We start from the raw sequence: 20599 nt of genomic DNA, 5'->3' as shown, positions 1-20599 counted from the left end.
TGCATCCCATGCTGTTTCTGATGGTAGATGGCAAGGTGTTGAAGAGTCTAGGGCCCCGCATGTTTATGGTGTTCTCTCTGTGAATTTTGGGGTTTTCATACTTACTCTAGAGTCATCTAGAAAGGATATGAAACTGTCTCGTCAATGTCAGCTACATGAATAAGGAACAGGAGAGTTGCAAGTACAGTTCCTTGGGCGGATTGTGTAGGTACCAGAGATGGTCTGGTTTACATGTTGAGATCTGTTTGTTAAAAAGTTATACAACCATAACCCACTTTTTTCCAGTTATTCCTACCTTTTGTGCTATGGTCACATGTGCTATGATAACATGGTCACATCAACTGTCTTTGCAAAGTGTGTGTTTATCACACCGGCATTTTGTTTGTTATCCAGAACCTCAACAATGTTACCGCAGTAGCCCAACTAACTGTATGAGGTAAAAGCTTCCTGCATTGAAATTAGTGCTGTCCTGGATTGCGTTGATTTTCAGCCCCCCAAAAACTCAGTCATTTTGCCTCTGAAGACTCTCTCCTATATTTGAATAATGTGTAATGTCAATGGCATTCGTTGATAATTTTTTGAGGTTGCTTTGCTTCCACCTCTGTGGAGTAGGGGGATGTGAGCCAGTTTCAAACTCTTGAGAATGATGCCAGAATCTAAACTTTTCTTCCACAGGATATCTAGTACTCATGCAAGAGGTGTTTTGCATTTCTTTATGAAGACTGAACTCCAGGACTCTGGTCCTGGGGATGAGTTTATATGCATGAACTCAATGGCAACTCTGAAATCCTATGGTGAGATCCTGTACGTGTAACATTGGTTAGGAAGAAGTTTGTTGGGTCGTTAATCTTTAATATCGTTTTTGGTTCACTGAATACCAACTCATATTGCTTTGACAATCTATATCTATATCTCTGACCCCGTTCCCAACTGAAACTCCCACAAGGGGGTGGCCTCAGCAATACGATCCCCATAACTAGAGAACTCCAGTGCCGCTTTTTAGCCTTTAGTGCCTCAACCTTAACAAGCCAATGGTAAAGGGCAACTCCGGCGGTTTTTTTTTTTTTTTTGCAGAGACTCCTACTTAATGCTCCTATTGACAACTTCTATCTAATCTAATCCACAACAATATTAACTACATCACAGTCTCACCTACACAACATGATGGAACACCTGTTCTCTCCTCCATCACACTCTACACACAGACCTCACACAACACTTTCTATATTAGTTCAGCATACCACAACCCCACTCCTGCAGTGTTAATGACAAAAGACATAACAAAGTATTCAACACTGTTGCCAGACAAAACCTTAAACAAAAAAATACATGTCACTAGCATCCACAATCAGTATACGCACATATTCCTATAGCTTATTTCCTTTTGGATAACAATTAGACAGGCCTTCTTTCACCATATACTATCCTCATCATTTACGTTTAATTAGACTTTCATCAAATCGTATCCTCATTAGTTTACGTTAATTTTGACTGAATTTCAAGAATGCATCAGATCAACTTCGGAGTTTACCTACGTTCCCCTGAAAGCTGATGAAATCAACAATATTCTCTACTTGTATCATAAACTTGCTATCATCATCCACAACCATACTCAACCATGGGCCAAGACACAGTGCTGTGGAACACCAATGGTGACCCCGGCCATGGGCCAGGACACACAGTGTTATGGCACACCACTGGTGACCCCTGCCATGGGCCAGGACAGTGTTATGACACACCACTGGTAACCCCTGCTCTCCACTAAAGTGATCTCTTAAGTGATGGAGACTATTCCTACCTGGAAATTTAGCTGTTTAGCCCATCAATATTGAGCTGCAGTTTCAGAATCTTTCTGGCAGCGTAGGAATACATAGTACACCCAACCATCTCTATGATGCGTCATGGAGCTCAAACTGTCATATTATGCTGTGTGATGGAACTCAACTGTCACGCAAGTCTAGAGGGTACATAATGCATGAAATAATCCTCTCTGAATCTATACTGCCTCCAAGTTATGTAGTTTCTCATGAGGAAGTACTGTAGTCTTATATTTGCCTTCTTATTATGTTTCCCATTTTTTAAGAAGCACACTTGTTAAGGAAACTGAGCCGAAGTTCAGCAAGATTTGCATAACACTTTTCTTAAATACAGGCATGACTATGGTATTTGCCACATTCCAAATCTTTTGTACTATGCCTTGAAATTTTAAGTGACTTGTTGAACCATATTTCAAGTGTTCCAGCTGGTGCCTCTGCTCATGTGGAGAGTTTTCAAAAAATTATAAGCCTTGTATGGGTCTAGTCGTTCTCAAAGATGGGCTAATAGCCTACTTCACTATCAAGACATTTTTCACCTTATTCTGCAACTCCAATATTTCCTTATCCACAGTAGTTCTTCCGTATATAACCAATAACATACTCTTGAACTCAACGAAAAGTTTGATTGTCTTCTGCCTAGCCAATAATACTTTCTATGCCTTCCCTCACTATCTTGCAGTATTATTGTCTCGTTCTCTCGTACATTTCTCATATGCTGGTGTCATCTGTATCTCCTTCACGGTGTATCTCTAAGTTCTTACGCTATTTGACATACATTACTGAACCATCTTTTTTGATCGTTTTCCTCTGTTAACAGTCCTCATGTTATGACACCATGGTAGACGTCATAGAATCTTTACAGAGTTGTTTGCTTAATTAACCTCATTTGAGCTACACAGAGAATTGTGAAAGGGGCAAACTGTCTGTTGTTAAATACAAGAATCGCATTCAAATATATGGCCAAAGACATGTTCATAATATTCGCTAAAAGTATATGATCAAAAGTGGATTATGTCTAACAAGTCTGGTTACCACAACCTAACGAAGCACATAGCTCTTATTGACAGAGTACAGCAAAGAAGAGCAACTAAGATGGTTCCTGAATTAGAAGGACTGTGCTAAAAGGAGAGGCTGAGGGCCACAGAGTTGTGCACAATGGACGACAGGAGCGACGAGAGGTGGGGAACTGATAACAGCTGGACGATACTGACTGGCAGCAATTCTTCAAGAGATGCAGCACCTCAGTCACCAGAGGCCATATCCAAAAGCTGGATCAAAATCTAGTTGGAAAGGACGTTAAGAAATAGTGGTATAATGTTAGCGTGGAGGATGGCGGGAGTAACGTAACCAACGAGGCAGTGGATGGTGGTACTTTACACAAGTTTGAAAGGCATCTTTATGGCATATACGAAGTTTAAGAGATGGGACTCCTATGAGCGTAGATCTCTCTCCCTAATTAAAAGCAGAATATAAGACAATTGCATAAGAAGCAGCATAAACGGCTGTATAAAAGGCAGAATAAACAACACTCGAAGATGGACGAGAAATACTGCAAACAGCAGCATAATAAAACAAAATAAGCGGCATCAGCATCAGCATTAGCAGCAGCATCAGCAGCAGCATAAGCAGCTTAAAAAGCGGAATAAGAGCACCGGCAACCATGGGGGAGGGGGTGGTGGTAGCGTTCTACCTGAGCTGCGTGGGGTAAATTGACTCGGTGATTAAGTGCTTGTTGTCCTATAATGAAGGAGACTGACCAATGTGAATAGCCGATGATTGGCTGGCGGCGGGGGGTCACCCGCCTTACCTGAAATAACCCAGCTGGAGGAGAAGGACGCTATAGACGAGCGGCTGCTTACTCCCCAGGCAACATGACAGGGGGAGGAGAGGCAACCAAACTTACTCCCCAGGCAACATGACAGGGGGAGGAGAGGCAACCAAACTTACTCCCCAGGCAACATGACAGGGGGAGGGGAGGCAACCAAACTTACTCCCCAGGCAACATGACAGGGGGAGGAGAGGCAACCAAACTTACTCCCCAGGCAACATGACAGGGGGAGGAGAGGCAACCAAACTTACTCCCCAGGCAACATGACAGGGGGAGGAGAGGCAACCAAACTTACTCCCAAGGCAACATGACAGGGGGAGGAGAGGCAACATGACAGGGGGAGGAGAGGCAACCAAACTTACTCCCCAGGCAACATGACAGGGGGAGGAGAGGCAACCAAACACACACCCCCGGGGCCCAAGACTCGTCAACATCTTGCCATCTACCACCAGTAACAGCCTGGGATGCACTGGTCCGCCGTGGTGTAGCGGTTAGCATTCTTGACCGTGACGCATTCACGGGCCGCCCAGGGTCGACCCCACAGGTTCGAATCCTGGTTGTGGCAGTCGGTCCACAGTCAACCTAGCTGTTCATCCACGCCTAAGAGTGGGTCGATAAAATTCAGACACTCCAATCTGAGCCTTCGAGGAGGCTGAGCACTCCTCGCTTGACTCCTTCTTCTGTTTTCACTTTCGGAAATTGAATACATGAAGAGGAGGGTTTCCAGCCCCCGCTATCGCCCCCTTTAGTCGCCTTGTACGACAGACAGGTAATACGTGGGAAGTATTCTTTCTTCTCGAACCTCAGGGAGCTGTGGTTTCGGCGCATTACACATGACAGCTAGAGACTGAGTGTGAACGAATGTGGCCTTTGTTGTCCGTTATCCTGGCGCTACCTCGCTGAAGCGGGGGGTAGCGATGCTGCTTCCTGTGGGACGGGGTAGCGCTAGAAATGGATGAAGGCAAACACGTATGAATATGTTTATGTGTAAATATGTATATGTCTGTATATGTACAAGTGTATATGTTATGTATATGTGCGCGTACGGGCGTTTATGTTTATATATGTGTGTATATGAGGGGATGGGCCGTTCTTCGTCTGTTTCCTGGCGCTATCTCGCTGAAGCGGGAAATGGCGATCAAGTATAATATATATATATATATATATATATATATATATATATATATATATATATATATATATATAGCGTTAATGAGATGGCCTTCATTAGGGCCTCAGTTGCCTGTGCCGTCTAACATAAAATAAAAAGGTACCTACAAAGTGCAGCACACCAGCCATGGTCATGTGGGCATGAGGGCTGCCGCTTCTAACAGCCTGGTCGACCCACGACCCAACACAAGAGCCTGGGCTGTGGGGATGAATCCACCTCCCGAAGACTTCAGATATTCCCAGGTACAAACAGCCAGGTCTGTCTTGGTCTTCCACTTTTACCAACGATGATTCCCATGTTTTGCATAAGCTGCGGCACAATAGTCAATGGTCACATATATCATAGGTTTGAGCCCAGCCTGTACACCCAAGACATCAATATAATCATCTTTAAACACGGGTCTGGTCGATTTTAAAATGAACACAACGACTCTTGCTGTGTAGGTAAGGTTTGCAAGGCTGAAGGTAAGACGCATTACTTCATAATCAGAGGAGCTATTATGTAGAGTAATTACTCTTGAAAAAGAGTAATCATCACTGTCTGCAAACAGAATATTCTACACTGTTTATAGTGACTGAGACACACTGAGAAATATACAACAGGAAAGTAAAGCAACCATTGCCATGCAAGAGGCTACAGTATTTGTCGAAATCCTTCGTCCGTTGTGTCATAGTCTAACACAAATATATCACAATAGCTTTTCTTTTTTCTCGGTTGGTGTACATCACATAAACATTTTGTTCGTTGTGCAGATCCTCGACAATCTGATCACATAGGTCAAGCAGTCGGGAGAGGGAAGACTTCCCCGCCCTGAAAATATGTTCTGAATTATGCAAATGATTGATTTGAAAAATTCAATCAATCTATATCTTGCGACTTTCAAAAATCTTAACAATATGCACTTTGTCGGTGTGATTGGTCTGTTGTTTGTTGCGAGTCTTGCTGGGTGGTGGTGCTTTGTGGGGTGGGGTCATGTGGATCTGTGTTCAGCTCTTGGGGAAGATGCCAGACACAAGACTTTTTTTTCCTCGATGGTATTCAGTATTCGAGCCGGTGGTGTCTTGTATTTCTTCATGGAGTTGCGGAGTCTGGTCCATCCTACGGGTGGAGTACAAGGGCGTGTTTTCAATGGAGATTCTGTGGTGACATAATGGCATGAAGAAGTCAGTTGGGTCGTTATCTCTTTTAAGGTAGTTTATGGCTCACTGAAGACGATACATATTGCCCTCTAAATATCTCACTCATCCTCTGGCAGTCAACGATGTTTGTGTTCTCTACTTTCGCTCCTTAATTTCCGTTTTCAATAATACTAAAGGTACTCAGTTTTGTTTCAATAATCGCTCTGCTACATTTTCCCGTCTCGTTTATGTTCTGTATTTGTCACTCAGTTTGACAGGTTTTCTTTACTTTGCTAGGAGAGCTGAGGCTCTCTTGGGAGAACTAGAACTTTTCTAGGAGAGCTGAGGCTTTGCTAGGAGAGCTGAGGCTCTGTTGGGAGAACTAGAACTTTTCTAGAAAAGCTGAGGCTTTGCTGGGAGAGCTGAGGGTTTGCTAAGACAGCCGAGGCTTTGCTGAGACCTGGGGTTATGTTTTACAAGTTGTGCAGTTGGTTCTGGCCTCCTATATACTAGGGATCATCTCCCTCGCTATGCTCTGGTGTTCTTACTGGCGTATGTCTCTTGTATCTTTGGAATGCCTTTGTGGGCATGAATTTAAGACATTCCTCCGGCTTTGTGGCGGTTTACCCACACATACCTAGTTACTCTACACTTACCTATAGTTACCCCACACTTATCCACAGTTACCCCACTTGATCACTTCACTATTACGACGGTAGGTTATGAAGTCAGCCCAAGGGTGACCTGGGGTTTTAGCATCCACACTTCATTACACTTTAATCAGGTTATTGTCAAGACTATATTACACTGGAGATGGTGAAGTCGCAGATAAGATCTATATGATTAATGAAGATGCGTTATTTCCACTTAGAATGGTTCGATTATATTTGTTAACAGAGGAAGAACCTGTCACACGGGTGAGATGGTTCTCTTTCACGCAACTGTTCACCCCGAGCTGTTGTTCTCTGTGGCATTTCCCGTGAAAGTATTGTTTCCTGCGCGTTGCTATCTTGTGTGTGGCAAGTCTCCAAGGTCAAGGATAATTTTGTACATTTCGCCAAGTAAGGATGAGTTAACGTCATCTTATATAACTCTGGCTTTGGGGGATATCACCATATGTATGTGTGTAATATGCTGAGCCAACCCCAACCTGTAGAGGGATATCCACACGCGGGCAGGCAGGTGTGAGCGTGACACCTGCATATACAGAACAGTTGCTCCTACTCCTAGGCATCTCATCCTACAAACTCTCACTCCAGTCTGCTAGACAGGTGTGGCTGGATGAGACAGGTTAGACAGGTGTGGCTGGATGGGACAGGTTAGACAGGTGTGGCTGGATGGGACAGGTTAGACAGGTGTGGCTGGATGGGACGGGTTAGACAGGTGTGGCTGGATGGGACAGGTTAGACAGGTGTGGCTGGATGGGACAGGTTAGACAGGTGTGCCTGGATGGGACAGGTTAGACAGGTGTGGCTGGATGGGATAGGTTAGACAGGTGTGGCTGGATGGGACAGGTTAGACAGGTGTGGCTGGATGGGACGGGTTAGACAGGTGTGGCTGGATGGGACAGGTTAGACAGGTGTGGCTGGATGGGACGGGTTAGACAGGTGTGGCTGGATGGGACAGGTTAGACAGGTGTGGCTGGATGGGACAGGTTAGACAGGTGTGGCTGGATGGGACAGGTTAGACAGGTGTGGCTGGATGGGACGGGTTAGACAGGTGTGGCTGGATGGGACAGGTTAGACAGGTGTGGCTGGATGGGACAGGTTAGACAGGTGCGGCTGGACGGGACGGGTTAGACAGGTGTGGCTGGACGGGACGGGTTAGACAGGTGTGGCTGGACGGGACGGGGTTCGATCCTTGACCTGCAGGGTCAGTGCTCGAGGGAATACATGCAGCTTCGCCAACATAAAACATAAATTTCATTTATATTCCAAAACACTTTATGACTTCACTGCCAAACTTAATTTGATAATTCCTTTACTATTGTTAATTCAGGAACTTCATCTGAAACATCCTGCAACATTTAAACCAGGCTACGTCCTCCATCATTTGGCATCCTCCGTTAACTTAGCATCCTCCATAACTTGGCATCCTCCATAACTTGGCATCCTCTGTAACTTGGCATCCTCCGCAACTTGGCATCCTCCGCAACTTGGCATCCTCCGTTAACTTAGCATCCTCCCTTAACCTGGCATCCTCCGTAACTTGGCATCCTCCATTAACTTGGCATCCTCCGTAACTTGGCATCCTCCATTAACTTGGCATCCTCCGTAACTTGGCATCCTCCATTAACTTGGCATCCTCCATAACTTAGCATCCTCCATAACTTGGCATCCTCCGCAACTTGGCATCCTCCGCAACTTGGCATCCTCCGTTAACTTAGCATCCTCCCTTAACCTGGCATCCTCCGTAACTTGGCATCCTCCATCCTCCGTTAACTTGGCATCCTCCGTTAACTTGGCATCCTCCATAACTTAGCATCCTCCATAACTTGGCATCCTCCGCAACTTGGCATCCTCCGTTAACTTAGCAACCTCCATAACTTGGCATCCTCCGTTAACTTGGCATCCTCCATAACTTGGCATCCTCCGTAACTTAGCATCCTCCATAACTTGGCATCCTCCGCAACTTGGCATCCTCCGTTAACTTAGCATCCTCCATAACTTGGCATCCTCCGTAACTTGGCATCCTCCGTAACTTGGCATCCTCCATAACTTGGCATCCTCCGTAACTTGGCATCCTCCGTAACTTGGCATCCTCCGTAACTTGGCATCCTCCATAACTTGGCATCCTCCGTAACTTAGCATCCTCCATAACTTGGCATCCTCCGTAACTTGGCATCCTCCGTAACTTGGCATCCTCCATAACTTGGCATCCTCCGTAACTTGGCATCCTCCGTAACTTGGCATCCTCCATAACTTGGCATCCTCCGTAACTTGGCATCCTCCGTAACTTGGCATCCTCCGTAACTTGGCATCCTCCGTAACTTGGCATCCTCCGTAACTTGGCATCTCCGTAACTTGGCATCCTCCATAACTTGGCATCCTCCGTAACTTGGCATCCTCCATAACTTGGCATCCTCCGTTAACTTGGCATCCTCCGTAACTTGGCATCCTCCATAACTTGGCATCCTCCGCAACTTGGAAAACGTTTCATTTTCTTTGAGAAGCTGTTCACGGGAGCGAGTCTACCTACCTACCTACCTACTGCCGGGAAACACAAGGCTCGGGTGTTGACAACAACCACAACAAGGACTGTGGTCTGGTAGTGTGGTTGGCATATGACGAACTGCTGTGCAGTGCGACCTGTCAATACCTAGTGGTCTGGTCAACCCAAAATCAGCACTGAATGGCCTACTAACATGCAGTAGTCTGGCCTACCCTGTAGTCTAGTCTACGAGAACCTAGTACTGGCTGGCCTACTAACACCCAGTAGTCTAGCCTCCCCTGCAGTTTGGTCTACTAACATCCTGTACTGTCTGGCTAACGCCCATTACTGTTTGACCTAACAATACCCTGCAATCAGTACTGGTGAATACTGGGTAAAGTCTTAGCGGGGTCTTCATCCCCCACAGCCCGGGCTGGGATCAGGTTGCTAGGTTGGGTCGTTGGTCGACCTAGCTGTTAGAGGCCGCAGCTCTCATGCCCATGTAGCCTCCACAACCTGAGTGGTCTGGTACACTTTGTAGGTAGGTACTTGAACTTATCTACCTCGCAGCATCCCAGGCTGTTTCTGATGGTGGTAGATGGCAAGATGTTGAAGACTCTTGGGCCCCGGGGATGTGTGTTCTCTGTTGTCGTGCATATGGCACACACGAATTTCAGAGGTGGTATTTTACAAAGTCTTCCATGATTGTTGTGCCAGTACGATATTGTTTTCGAATGTTGTTGGAAACAATACCTTCTAGGAATTTCCTGGTAGAGATGATGATATACCTCTCCCGTCTGCACTCCAGGGAGTACAACCTTAGCATTTCAATAATTTAACTTCATATGGGCTGTGAAAGATCTCTGAACACTTCCTCATTCTGCAATTTCACTCGCCTTGTAGGGTGATGTGAATAGAATCATCATTGGTTTTCTCTTGTCTTGAAAGTTAGCAGGATCCACCCCATCATTCTTCTGGAGAAGCCAACTGTTGTTTTGTGTTCGCAGAAAGTTAGGTCGTTGGGCATTATTACTTTGAGGCCTGTAACATTATTCATCTGGTGTATGATAAAGTCTGTATATATCCGATTTTCAGGGTAGTTTTTGATTTATTCATTTTCCCCGCACCGAAAGAGTTGAAACTTACCCATATTGAGTTACAAAGTTACATAGATACACAAAGCACTAAGACCTGAGGTCCAAACGAGGTAGTCTGGCCTTATCCTTACTTAAAAAAAATACACACTTGAAAGATAACTTGAAAGCAGCAGAAGGAAAGGATTGCAAAAAAAAAAAACCAAACAAAAAAAGGCTCCCTTCCCACCTTCCACTCCTCCGGCAACACGCCAGACGGAAAAGTGGAATTTTCTTTTTTTTTTACAAGAATAATATGCTTGAAAGAAATGTTTATAGGAAAGCCGTGAGATAGAATGAACATGAATAAGTCATGCAGTCCATCAACAACGACAGACATCTCTTCACTTTTGTTATAAAGGCAACACTAAGGGTAAACGTGAGCTCCAGCTTCTTGACTTACTATGCCAAAATTATTCCTGATGTTGGCGAATGATACAAAAACTCTTACTCTCTCAAATCAGGTGATATGGGTTAATCAATGTTGGTATGTTACCACAACATGGCCAGGGAGAGATCAGTGGGTGAGAAAGTAGCATGATACTCCAGTACGTTGTGATGAGTTGATTAAATGAATCATTCAATACTGGAGAGTGACAAGTGATTACCAAGCCTAATTGTGAAGACAATAAGGGTGTTTCTGGAAGCTTATCCCACGCATCAGTAATGTCGGTAAAGAAATATTTCGCACAGTCCAGATTAATTCGGTGACCTCAAGTTTTAGTCAATTTCCTTTCGATGGTAAAACTGGCGTTACTGCAAAGAAATTGTCAATATTGATGTTACTGAATCCCTTAAATATCTTAAAACTTTTTATTAATTTGGCCCAGAGGCGCCTCTTGCTTAGGAAGAACAAGTTTAATTCCAGCGGTCTCTCCTTACATGATGTGCTACGAAAAAACATGTTCCCGGTGGCCCAGAGGATGCCTTCGTTTATGTCTGTTCGTAGCCTTTCATCAGCCGCTGCTGATGTGATTTTCGTTCTTGCTAACACCTAGTATTCTGGCGTGCCATCACTCTGTAATGTCTAGCCTGCCAACATCCAGTATTCTGGCCTGCCAACACCCAGTAGCCTGACCTCTGGTGGTTGCGATGGTAGTAGAGGTATGGTGCCAGTGTTGGTAGAGGTATGATGCTAATAGTGAGGGTGATGGAGGTATGGTGTTAGTGATGGCAATGGTGGTAGAGTTATGTTACCAGTGATTGCAGGACAGGTAGCAGCGAGACACCAGCAAATAATCAATATCTAACTGTAAATGTTTTTCACATTTGTCTTCCTCAGCTGAAAGAGAACACTGAATATGACACAGAGCGCCTCACACGGGGATACAATTCCGTTGGATTACATTCCTGATCGCTGTAGCGTGGCGCTCACTGATTGGTCAGTCCCTCTCGCGTACTCCGCTCCTATTCCACCAAGCTCCACCCACCAGTGTGGCGGGCGCTATAGACCACATTTCAAACAGAAAACGAAATATATTCTGAAGAGGTTTGACAGGGGCAAGATCCTTCCTGTATCTTACATAGGAAGACCTTCGCACACCAACCACGAAGGGTCTACGCCTAACCCTGGCATACCTATGGGACATAAGTAATGCCCTCACCAACTGACAACGAGGCTGGTCAAACTTTTCTCCCAAGTCATGGAAACAATATGGGTGTCTCATCTGAAGAGCTGTCAAGATTGGGTCAGGAAGCTGCGAAATATAATGTTCAGAAACAAATAAGATGTCGAGTTCCCACATAAAGTCACTGCTATTCACCAATGTGCCACCTAGAAAGCGAGCAGTCCAGCCAGATGAAAGAGTGGTCAACAACCTGAGGGAGGAGGACCTATCTTTCCAAAAAGGGAATACGTCCAACTCAACTTTGTGTATCAAGTCTGGGCCGGTTGAGTTCATGGAGCCGTTGGATGAAGAACACTACAAGAACATGATAGGCAACAGGACAACCTGGATGTGATGAAATATGTGGACGATGTGCTCTGCCCAACCAGTCTGGCGGCTACTGTAGCCCACTTGCAACTCCTCGCTACTGTGTAATTTGCTAGTAAAATATAGGCTGCTTCCTCTGGCTTCCTCTTTTGTCTGTCTAAACCTTTGCGGACATAAATTGCGCCCCCTCCCACAAGGGGAGATGCCCCATTTGTTCTCCCTGTACCACTTTTGCGCTGGTCATTTCGTGGATTCTCGGGTCGTTGCTGTGTTCTCTTGTCCATGTTCGCACGCCTCTACTTGACATGCGTTGTACATTACCAGTCACGAGGATGATGGTCGATATGGGGCACCAGTCGGTGGTGTTGCGGGTACCGGACTTCAGGAACATTATTGTACTGTACCTGCAACACAGACGTGTCTATTAGTTCATTTCTTTCATAAAAAAATGTCCTCTTTCAAAAGAAAACTAAAGCTTTCTTATATACAATGATTATACTGACCTATCTGTACATATATTCTATAGCAAAATACTAATTATAATGACCTATCTGCAGATAATACATAAAATTATAATGAATATCTGCAGATAATCCATTTCAAAAATACTGATTATGATTACGTATCTGTAGATAATCCATAACAAAACACTGATGAAATCTGCAGATAATCCTCTACAAAATACAGATTATGAAAAGTGGTCCACCAGAGAGGACATCTTCCTCCTCACACATCCTTCCCCTTATCACTACTTGATCTGTAGATCCTATACTCATAACAAGACCTGAGGTCTCCATGCACGTCAATGGCGTTGCTTTTATTTTAGATGGATTATTGAGCAATATAAACGCAATGCCGGGAACACCAGTTCCAGCACCAGCACCACCTGCCCACCAGACCACACAATGAAGGATGGGGGCAGGGCATGGTGTCGCATGTCTTCTGAATCTTTAACATTGGCTGAGAGTCAGAGCAGGTTCTTCGGTTCATTTATCACAATTAGAATAATCTAACTGCTCCATTATCATGTTAACAAGGATAATCGGAAATACAATAACGAAGAGTGGCGTCACTAACTGCCGTCCTTCTTAATTCCCATTCTCTCTCTCTGTTCACATCTATATATATATATATATATATATATATATATATATATATATATATATATATATATATATATATATATTATCCCTGGGGATAGGGGAGAAAGAATACTTCCCACGTATTCCCTGCGTGTCGTAGAAGGCGACTAAAAGGGGAGGGAGCGGGTGGCTGGAAATCCTCCCCTCTCGTTTTTAATTTTCCGAAAGAAGGAACAGAGAAGTGGGCCAAGTGAGGATTTCTCTCAAAGGCTCAGTCCTCTGTTCTTAACGCTACCTCCCTAATGAGAGAAATGGCGTATAGTATGAATATATATATATATATATATATATATATATATATATATATATATATATATATATATATATATATATATATATTATCCCTGGGGATAGGGGATTAAGAATACTTCCCACGTATTCCCTGCGTGTCGTAGAAGGCGACTAAAAGGGGAGGGAGCGGGGGGCTGGAAATCCTCCCCTCTCGTTTTTTTTTTTTTTTTTTCCTTTAATTTTCCAAAAGAAGGAACAGAGGGGGCCAGGTGAGGATATTCCAAAAAAGGCCCAGTCCTCTGTTCTTAACGCTACCTCGCTAACGCGGGAAATGGCAAATAGTTTAAAAAAAAAGAAAAAAAAAAAAAAAAAAAAAAAATATATATATATATATATATATATATATATATATATATATATATATATATATATATATATATATATATATATGAATCAACTTAAAGGAAATGCTTTTTAATATTTCACATACGTACTAATGTGTCAAGTCTTTACCTGGAGGTCAATGCAAGTGTGGGTGAAGGGAGGGAGGGAGTGTGTGGTCTGGCAACAGATGGTGGGTGTACCTCAAGGTTGTCTAATGTCACTACAGTTTTTAAACCTGCTGATGAAAGGAGTAATGACGTAGGGGGAGGTCCATAGTCTGCTGAAGTGAGGTCGGGACGTAGGAGATGACTCGGGTGCTGTTTGCAGATGACGCAGCTCCGGTGGCAGATTGGAAGAAAGCTCCAAAATCTGATGTCAGACATGGGAAAAAGCGTGACAGGAGAAAGCTGAGTTAATATTTGACCAAAAGTAATGAGATGAGGGGGAGCAGAGGAGTGAGTGAGGGAAGAGGGGTTAAAGTTTAGATGTGGAAGACCTGAGAGAACGTAGGAGCGGAGAAGATAACAGCGTTAAGAGACGAATTCCTATGATGATACCCGAACTGAGAAACAAATCTTAAGACAACTAACAAAACGATTTGAATTTACGTTGCCTAAGAAAGAGAAGGTCAGGAGGTGATCCAATGCAGGTAGGCAAAATAATCCAAGGTTCTGATACTCTCGATCCACTAAGGTACTTATAAGTGACAAACTCACTCAGCTGCTCACAAAACATTTGCCTTTCATGTTGTTTCATCACATGGCGAGTTGTATAAGCACTAATAATCATCCATATCTTGCCATCCACTTTCATGTTTACTCACCTCAGTCAAAGCTCACTCTAATTCCTCCAGATTCTCTCCATTCAAACTTATATCTCAACCAGCCTGACTCTTTCCAATGCTAAAATAACCTTGCTTATATTCCCATTTACTCTCAACTTTCTCTCTTCACACTCTCTTTCAAACTAACACACCAACTTCTACAGTTTCTCACTCGAATCTACCACCAGCGCCATGTCATCAGCAAACATCAGGCAGGACGGGGTTGGTGGGGTCAGACAGTTCGGGGGTGGTGGGGTCAGGCAGGACGGGTTGATGGGGTCAGGCAGGACGGGGTGGTGGGGTCAGGCAGGACGTGGTGGTGGGGTCAGGCAGGACGGGTTGATGGGGTCAGGCAGGACGGGTTGATGGGGTCAGGCAGGACGGGGTGGTGGGGTCAGGCAGGATGGGGTGGTGGGGTCAGGCAGGACGGGGTGGTGGGGTCAGGCAGGACGGGTTGATGGGGTCAGGCAGGACGGGGTGGTGGGGTCAGGCAGGACGGGTTGGTGGGGTCAGGCAGGACGGGGTGGTGGGGTCAGACATTTCGGGGGTGGTGGGGTCAGGCAGGACGGGTTGGTGGGGTCAGGCAGGACGGGGTGGTGGGGTCAGGCAGGACGGGTTGGTGGGGTCAGGCAAGACGGGGTGGTGGGGTCAGGCAGGACGGGATGGTGGGGTCAGGCAAGACGGGGTGGTGGGATCAGGCAGGACGTGGTGGTGGGGTCAGGCAGGACGGGTGGGTGGGGTCAGGCAAGACGGGGTGGTGGGGTCAGGCAGGACGGGTTGGTGGGGTCAGGCAGGACGGGTTAGTCGGGTCAGGCAGGACGGGGTTGGTGGGGTCAGGCAGGATGGGATGGTGGGGTCAGGCTCCTTAGTGCTGCCCTTCTGCTCGGTCCTCTCGTTACCAAGGACAACGGAGTCTCCCCTGGAAAGCAAGTGACTGTGGCGGCTGGTAACATCTGTGGTATAACGGTACACCACACCTGCCATGGCTGGTAACATCTGTGGTACAATGGTACACCACACCTGCCATGGCTGGTAACATCTGTGGTACAATGGTACACCACACCTGCCATGACTGGTAACATCTGTGGTATAATGGTACAGCACATATACCATGGCTGATAACATCTGTGGTACAATGGTACAGCACATATGCCATGGGTGGTTAGATAACAATAGAGATTTCCAGGCAAAACACACAATTGCAGGGTACACACTGTTTAATACGGTTATGGGAAACAAAGCAGGCGGTCGTGTCTTGCTCTCTGCTAAAGCTTATTTAAATCCTGTTTAATAAAAAAATATTGTAGCCGTTCATGACGTCGACCTGAACTTGGTCGATAAGCAAGATAAACTTCATAAGAAGAGAACAGTTGGATTAGTTTTTAGGTCTCCCGCACAGACACCAGAGGTAGACGAAAGACTTTACGATCCGTTGGCAGAAAATTATAATGAACCAGATTCTATTGTGGTGGGGGATTCTAACACATCGGTATATAAATGGGAGAATAACTTTCCAGTAGCTCCGGGTCCATGTGGACTTTACCTAAAATCTGTTTGATAGTGACCTGATACAAATAATCGAGAAACCTACTCGCGACGAAAATATATTAGATTTTTTCTTACTACAAATGAGGATCTCGTTAATAGTGTTGAGACTGGAGAAAACTTTGGTACGAGTGATCACCGACAAATTACTTTTGAGGTCACTTACAGCACAGCATGGTATGTTGATGAACATGACTGTCGCGAAAAACTACTCGATTTTAAACTTGTAAATTTAATGATCTTCGCATTGCTCTCAGCAGGCGAACCTTGGATGATATGGTCAATAAAAATGACATGAACGTAGCATGGAAAAGCTTCAGTAAAACCTTCAAAGCAGTAGAGGGAACATATGTGCCAATGCGAAGCTAAGATGGTGGATCGATGACATAAAATTGTGCCTGTTTCTAATCAAGCAGCTCATATGAAACTCAAAGAGGCCAATAACCAGCATGATGGAGTAGGCTATGTCCATTTACGTAAAGTAAGAGAGTTTTATGACAACGTAAACGGTAATAATATGAGTATATGGCTGAAATTAGCAAAAAGAAACCCTAGGGAGTATTACAGTTAAGTTAGAAGCAAGAGAGATATTACCAGTCAATAAGTCCATCAATAATGGAAAACGGTGACTTAGTTCAAGACAGCAAAGCTATGGGAAAAAAAAACATTTTATGATTGCATTTGTATTCACGGTCAAAGACACAACCCGTGTCCCAGATTCAGTTTCGTTGATAAGGGAGAACATACCACAACAAACTGCCATAAAGGCTGAAGATATACTATCAATAATAAGCGGAATGGAAACGAATAAAGCGGCAGCTCCTGATGCGTTTTATCCGAGAACAATGAAAAAGGAGAAACATGAGTTGGTCAAACCCTTAACTGCCCTGTTCAGTAGGTCGCCTGCTCCGGGAAACGTTGAAGATAAATGGTAGTTTGCTAATGTAACACCGATACTCAAAAAAAGGTAATAAGTCACTGCCTGGAAATTATTGTCCAATTCACTCAAGGTCTGTGGTAGGAAAACTTATGGAAACCATCATTCAAAATAGAACTGTAGACCGTTAAGAGGACCACCACTTAATAAACGATTCTCAGCATGGTCGTCCACGAAATCGCTCATGTCCGACAACTGTGCTTGATTTCTCCTCTGACATAATCAACATGAATGACGACAGTCAAGCACATGAAGTCTCTCTCTCTCTCTCTCTCTCTCTCTCTCTCTCTCTCTCTCTGGATTTTCGAAAAGCATTCGATAATGTTCCTCATCAAAGGTAACGAGCTAAAAAAATTTTTGAGGTTGTACTTCAGAGGATAGGATATTGGTTGACTGGCCGGAAAAAGAGTTGTGATTTACGGTCAAGCCTCAGAATGGTTAGGGGTAACAAGTGGAGTGCCGCAAGGATCAGTCTTGGGACCGGTTCTCTTTCTCATATATATCAATGATACTGATAATGGGCTGCATTGCAAGATATCAAAATTGGCTGATGATACGACGCTGGGGAATAAACCTACAAATGAACTTGAACATTTGCAGCTTCAAACTGACATGGACAAACTGCTGGACTGGGTTCATAGGTGGTAAATGGCTTTTACCATGAAAAAGTACAAAGTTTTACATATCGGTAGCAAAAACGAACAGACATGCTATAGCAAGAACTCTGTTGAACTACAAAAGGTAAATGAGGAATAAGACTTGGGCGTAATCATCTCTGGTGATCTATACCCAAGTGAGCAGAGAACGGAAGCTGTGAAAATAGCAAACAAAATTTCTGATTCATGGGAAGGGCCTTCGAATTCAAGTCTACGGTAGTCATCCTTACTCTTTTTACTTCATTAGTTCGTCCCACTGTTGAATATTGTGTTCAGTGTTGGTCATCCTACATTAAAAAGACAGACAGAATGGAGGGAGTGCAGAGTCAAGCTTCCAAGATGATTCCCCAGCAGAGAAACAAATCCTATGAGAGTCCATTAAACGTCACAGATCTCTTTACCTTAGAAACGAGAAGGCTAAAAGGCGATCTAATACAACTATTGAAAATCATCAAAGGCTTCCATAACCTTGATCGTTCAAGTTACATTAAGACTTGATTCGTCTTGATTTCACTTTGAAGGAGGCGAAGTACTTTTCCTTCAATAAGATTGTTAACACACGGAATGATCTACTGGCATCAGGACTACAGATACGTATGAGGATAGATTTGACAAATACATCGTAGCAAGTCCATGAATTAGCATTATTTGCGCCCCTTTGACAATTTGCAGGTTATCCTCCTTGAATCCTTTGTAAACCTTCTGATCTCTACCACACTGATCTATAACAAAACAGCCTCAAAAGGATCTTATGGTGAGAATGTAGGCAGGTAGGTAAGGAGGTAGGTACGTAGGCAGGTATGTGGGTAGCTAGGTAGGTAAGTGGGTGGGTTTTAGGAAGGTAGGCAAGTAGGTTGGTAGGTAGGTAGGTAGGTAGGTGGAGAGGTTTTTGGTAGGTAGGTAGATAGCTGGGAAGTAAAGTAGATACTTTGGTAGATATAATGTCATCCTGCCACCCCAGGTCAGTACACGAGCACACAAGAACAATTCATCCTTCCTCAAACATTCAGACAGACACCGCCAGGATAAATCCTCTTAAGCTATTCAATTACATCAAAGATTCGAAAAAGAATAAAAAAAAAAAAAGACTGGAAGCGACAAAAGCAGCAAACTCATTCAAATGCCGTCCTTGACCCGCCCTCTGGTGCACACATAACAGAATTTATTCCACGTTTAACATTCATCACACCAGAAAACCTGTGGCCACCTGTGTTCGACTCCTGAGACTTCACTTGTGTTCACAGGAAAAAAAAAAAAAAAAAGAGGAGGAAATGTTTCCCCTGTAGTCAACCTTCTCATAGAACCTCTCATCCACATGCAAATTTTCCAACTGGAAACTTTACAAAGTTCTTTACAGTGTAAGTTAACAACTTGTGTTGAAATATGAACCTTCCCAGAGGAGGGGGTTTGTGGACTGACGGGTTTATTGATCACAGCAACGAGACCTACCCAACCAAAGGCAACATCCACAAGGACACTGGAAACACTGAAGTCCCTAACACTATGCATAGGTACCAGCTGGATGCTCAGGTATGTGACGTCATGGGTACCAGCTGGGGGCTTAGGTATGTGACGTCATGGGTACCAGCTGGATGCTCAGGTGTGTGTTGTATAGGTTGCCAGCTGGATGCTCAGGTGTGTGTTGTATAGGTTGCCAGCTGGATGCTCAGGTATGTGGTGTTGAGGTCAAAATGTAAATAATACCACTGGGACAAGGTCATGAGGGGAGCTATACCACTGAGATAAGGTCAGATTGGAAGCAATACCACTGGGACAAGGTCATGAGGGGAGCTGTACCACTGAGATAAGGTCAGATTGGAAGCAATACCACTGGGACAAGGTCATGAGGGGAGCTGTACCACTGAGATAAGGTCAGAAGGGAAGCAAAACCACTGGGACAAGGTCATGAGGGGAGCTATACCACTGAGATAAGGTCAGAAGGGAAGCAAAACCACTGGGACAAGGTCATGAGGGGAGCTTTACCAATGAGATAAGGTCAGAAGGGAAGCAAAACCACTGGGACAAGGTCATGAGGGGAGCTATACCAATGAGATAAGGTCAGATTGGAAGCAATACCACTGGGACAAGGTCATGAGGGGAGCTATACCACTGAGATAAGGTCAGAAGGGAAGCAATACCACTGGGACAAGGTCAGATGGTTTCGACCTAAAGGTGTCTACTCATGCAACTCCTTTAGCTGGGTCTGGACGGGGGAGGGAGGCTAAAACACCAGGTGCGGTGCCGGGGGGACCGGGGAGCCAGGTGCTGGGCTGGGGGGACCGGGGAAACAGGTGCTTGTTCTCTCCCTCGGTTGGTCTGTCTGTCTGTCTGTCTGTCTGTCTGTCTCTCTCTCTCTCTCTCTCTCTCTCTCTCTCTCTCTCTCTCTCTCTCTCTCTGTATTACAACAACCGGTCGCTACTGCACTACAATAAGCAGCCACTACAACACTACGAGAACTGGTCACTTCGTCACCACAACATATGATCACTTCCTCCATCCGGTGTATCGTACTTATAATGTCCTCATTATCCTAGCTAGCATGAGGGAAGATATTCATGCTAGCATGAGGGAAGATATTCATGCTAGCATGAGGGAAGATATTCATGCTAGCATGAGTGAAGATGTTCATGCTAGTATGAGTGAAGATATTCATGCTAGTATGAGTGAAGATATTCATGCTAGTATGAGTGAAGATATTCATGCTAGTATGAGTGAAGATATTCATGCTAG

General features: G+C 44.6%; 1 protein-coding gene across 9 annotated transcripts in view; it reads right to left on the bottom strand.

Moving 5' to 3' along the window:
- The window catches only part of LOC139749365 (uncharacterized), a 492874-nt gene that overhangs the window by 76843 nt on the left and 395432 nt on the right, over positions 1–20599 (bottom strand). For 2 of the 9 annotated variants that reach the window (XM_071663129.1, XM_071663131.1), the window contains one exon: positions 12378–12555. The exons of the other annotated variants lie outside the window; for them this stretch is intronic. The gene's annotated coding sequence lies outside the window, so the exon portion shown is untranslated. The remainder of the gene's footprint in view (positions 1–12377; positions 12556–20599) is intronic. 9 annotated transcript variants of the gene reach the window in all.

This window comes from Panulirus ornatus, chromosome 7 (assembly GCF_036320965.1).
Source record: "Panulirus ornatus isolate Po-2019 chromosome 7, ASM3632096v1, whole genome shotgun sequence".
NCBI classification, from domain to species: domain Eukaryota; kingdom Metazoa; phylum Arthropoda; class Malacostraca; order Decapoda; family Palinuridae; genus Panulirus; species Panulirus ornatus.
Note: the sequence above shows the minus strand (reverse complement) of the source record. Positions and strands in the feature narration are given on the sequence as shown.